Raw genomic sequence first — 4,686 nt, 5'->3', positions numbered from 1 at the left:
CGACTACCAGGCCTTTCACGTACGCTCTAATCCCACAGTGAAAGACTCAGAAAACGGCCAACAAAGAAGGACGCACGCCCTAAAATTCATTCTCCACATGGCCGAAGACACAAGCAAGCACGACTTCCATAGCCTTAAATTCATCCACAACCTGGAGAGACTAAGACAGTGGCCGTCTGCTCTGATCCAAAGCAAGTATAGCCACCCTACGGTACATATCATGCTTATAAACGCTATGTCTTTTATAAAGCACGCACGAGCCTTCCACCTGGACACACTGGGCCTTCAAACACACCAGATCAAACAGATACTCCTTCAAATCAAAAAGCTACTGAAGGATCACACTAGACATATGAGATGCCACCGGCAGGCAGTGAGAAGACTTAAATCAAGTATGTTGACATCCACATGCACATTCTGGAGAAATTACATCCATATGCATATGGTATAACCTTTGACTTATCCACTTACAGAACAACTAAAATCCACCCAGGATTTTGAGAGATTTATGAAGATAGCAGTAGTGGAAATACCCAGGCTCATAGGTGAGTGCCATAATACAGACATATCAAGCCCGCAACAGGTGCACATTTATAGGCATACATGTTTTAAACATGGTGGTTTTATCTTCCAGACCAGATGAGGGAGGAGGCCAGAGACGACACATATTGCCTCTTACAAGGGTATCTGACAGGGTATCTCGGGATGGTAACAGGCCATAGACCTGTGGTTCTTTACAATATGACCAAGGACCAAGTAGACAACGCAGACCAAGATGACAAAGGCCGTACAGTCGTCTGGGTAAGCCCACATAAGTCCACCTTACCCCCGCCACACACAGTAACATGAGAGGCATGGGTCTTTTGTAACATCCATATTTCCCCAGGTTGATCGACACAAAACGGACAGGAGATACGGCTCGGCATACCTCGCCCTGATGCCTGAAGAGGCTACATGGTTAAGAGCCATGGCTGACATCTCTTACTGCTATGGAGACAAAAAGTGCTTGTATGTCTTTCAGAGTCAAGGGAAAAAAATGACCAAAATTACCCACCTCTTTCAAAGGGCATGGAAACATGCAGGCATGGATGGACCTATCGGGTTTACCATAATCCGAACATCAGTCAGTAACCAAGTCAGACATCTCAGCACTGAGAACCGCATGTTAGTTTGTAAAAGCATGTGCCATACCATGGAGACTGCAGATCGGTTCTATGCATCTATACCTACCCTGAGTGATGCATTCAGGGTAAGAGAACTCAGAATGCAGGCATTGGATGAACCAATAAAAGGTTGAAAGAGTTATTCGTCTCTGTGTCTATTTAAAACATCCAGAAAATCATCATTCTGTATAAAATACATTGCCTAAAAAGGTGCACTAAGAGCCGGCCACACACAGTAGGATGAGAGCCCTGGATGATTTAATACATCCAGAAAATCATCATTCTGTATAAAATACATTGCCTAAAAAGGTGCACTAAGAGCCGGCCACACACAGTAGGATGAGAGCCCTGGATGATTTAATACATCCAGAAAATCATCATTCTGTATAAAATACATTGCCTAAAAAGGTGCACTAAGAGCCGGCCACACACAGTAGGATGAGAGCCCTGGATGATTTAATACATCCAGAAAATCATCATTCTGTATAAAATACATTGCCTAAAAAGGTGCACTAAGAGCCGGCCACACACAGTAGGATGAGAGCCCTGGATGATTTAATACATCCAGAAAATCATCATTCTGTATAAAATACATTGCCTAAAAAGGTGCACTAAGAGCCGGCCACACACAGTAGGATGAGAGCCCTGGATGATTTAATACATCCAGAAAATCATCATTCTGTATAAAATACATTGCCTAAAAAGGTGCACTAAGAGCCGGCCACACACAGTAGGATGAGAGCCCTGGATGATTTAATACATCCAGAAAATCATCATTCTGTATAAAATACATTGCCTAAAAAGGTGCACTAAGAGCCGGCCACACACAGTAGGATGAGAGCCCTGGATGATTTAATACATCCAGAAAATCATCATTCTGTATAAAATACATTGCCTAAAAAGGTGCACTAAGAGCCGGCCACACACAGTAGGATGAGAGCCCTGGATGATTTAATACATCCAGAAAATCATCATTCTGTATAAAATACATTGCCTAAAAAGGTGCACTAAGAGCCGGCCACACACAGTAGGATGAGAGCCCTGGATGATTTAATACATCCAGAAAATCATCATTCTGTATAAAATACATTGCCTAAAAAGGTGCACTAAGAGCCGGCCACACACAGTAGGATGAGAGCCCTGGATGATTTAATACATCCAGAAAATCATCATTCTGTATAAAATACATTGCCTAAAAAGGTGCACTAAGAGCCGGCCACACACAGTAGGATGAGAGCCCTGGATGATTTAATACATCCAGAAAATCATCATTCTGTATAAAATACATTGCCTAAAAAGGTGCACTAAGAGCCGGCCACACACAGTAGGATGAGAGCCCTGGATGATTTAATACATCCAGAAAATCATCATTCTGTATAAAATACATTGCCTAAAAAGGTGCACTAAGAGCCGGCCACACACAGTAGGATGAGAGCCCTGGATGATTTAATACATCCAGAAAATCATCATTCTGTATAAAATACATTGCCTAAAAAGGTGCACTAAGAGCCGGCCACACACAGTAGGATGAGAGCCCTGGATGATTTAATACATCCAGAAAATCATCATTCTGTATAAAATACATTGCCTAAAAAGGTGCACTAAGAGCCGGCCACACACAGTAGGATGAGAGCCCTGGATGATTTAATACATCCAGAAAATCATTATTCTGTATTAAATACATAGCCTAAGAATGTGCACTAAGAGCCGGCCACACACAGTAGGCTTATAGGCCTGAATTTAATTCCTCCAGAAACATATGGTATACAGCTTTAAGGAGGAAAATAATTACTACGGTGGAGTAATGCTGCCATCTTTTGGACTTTAAACGCCGGTGCGCCCTGCACATTTGAATGCAAAATGCTGGGTCTTTTTTTTCCTCCATAAATTAGTAAAATGTTTAAAATAGTTACCCCACTTTAGGCATACTCTGAGCCCGCCACACACAGTAGGATGAGACACATGGATGATTTAATACATCCAGAAATTAGTAAAATGTTTAAAATAGTTACCCCACCTTAGGCATACTCTGAGCCCGCCACACACACTAGGATGAGACACATGGATGATTTAATACATCCAGAAATTAGTAAAATGTTTAAAATAGTTACCCCACCTTAGGCATACTCTGAGCCCGCCACACACACTAGGATGAGACACATGGATGATTTAATACATCCAGAAATTAGTAAAATGTTTAAAATAGTTACCCCACCTTAGGCATACTCTGAGCCCGCCACACACACTAGGATGAGACACATGGATGATTTAATACATCCAGAAATTAGTAAAATGTTTAAAATAGTTACCCCACCTTAGGCATACTCTGAGCCCGCCACACACACTAGGATGAGACACATGGATGATTTAATACATCCAGAAATTAGTAAAATGTTTAAAATAGTTACCCCACCTTAGGCATACTCTGAGCCCGCCACACACACTAGGATGAGACACATGGATGATTTAATACATCCACAAATTAGTAAAATGTTTAAAATAGTTACCCCACCTTAGGCATACTCTGAGCCCGCCACACACACTAGGATGAGACACATGGATGATTTAATACATCCAGAAATTAGTAAAATGTTTAAAATAGTTACCCCACCTTAGGCATACTCTGAGCCCGCCACACACACTAGGATGAGACACATGGATGATTTAATACATCCAGAAATTAGTAAAATGTTTAAAATAGTTACCCCACCTTAGGCATACTCTGAGCCCGCCACACACACTAGGATGAGACACATGGATGATTTAATACATCCAGAAATTAGTAAAATGTTTAAAATAGTTACCCCACCTTAGGCATACTCTGAGCCCGCCACACACACTAGGATGAGACACATGGATGATTTAATACATCCAGAAATTAGTAAAATGTTTAAAATAGTTACCCCACTTTAGGCATACTCTGAGCCCGCCACACACACTAGAGTGATAGGCCTGGGTCTTTTAAAACATCCAGAAAACCCACTTTTAAATTATAGGCGCACCGACATTTTTTACCCAAAAGATGGCAGCATTACTCCACCGTTTTCCTTTTTTTTCCCCATTCAAAATTATTACTGAGCTCCACAAACTGCCTTTTCTGTTTAAAATCTGTCCCCAAGCTATCTGATCCTTTGCCCGGCCACACAAAGCAGGCTTATAGGCCTGGTTGATTAAAAGTGGGACTTTGTCATTTAAATGAAAATTATTTTTGACATCCAGAGGAGGCATTTCATTCATTAATTCATGCCGACCAAAGTGTTATTTGAGCCCGCTACATAATGTAGGCTTATAGCCATGGTTGATTAAAAGTGGGACTTTGTCATTTAAATGAAAATTATTTTTGACATCCAGGGCATGCATTTCATACATTAATTCATGCCGACCTGTGTGCACTTTGACCCCGCTAAACATTGTAGGCTTATAGCCATGGTTGATTAAAAGTGGGACTTTGTCATTTAAATGAAAATTATTTTTGACATCCAGGGCATGCATTTCATACATTAATTCATGCCGACCTGTGTGC

This window comes from Brachyhypopomus gauderio, unplaced genomic scaffold, assembly GCF_052324685.1.
Source record: "Brachyhypopomus gauderio isolate BG-103 unplaced genomic scaffold, BGAUD_0.2 sc621, whole genome shotgun sequence".
Taxonomy (NCBI): Eukaryota; Metazoa; Chordata; class Actinopteri; order Gymnotiformes; family Hypopomidae; genus Brachyhypopomus; species Brachyhypopomus gauderio.
Note: the sequence above shows the minus strand (reverse complement) of the source record.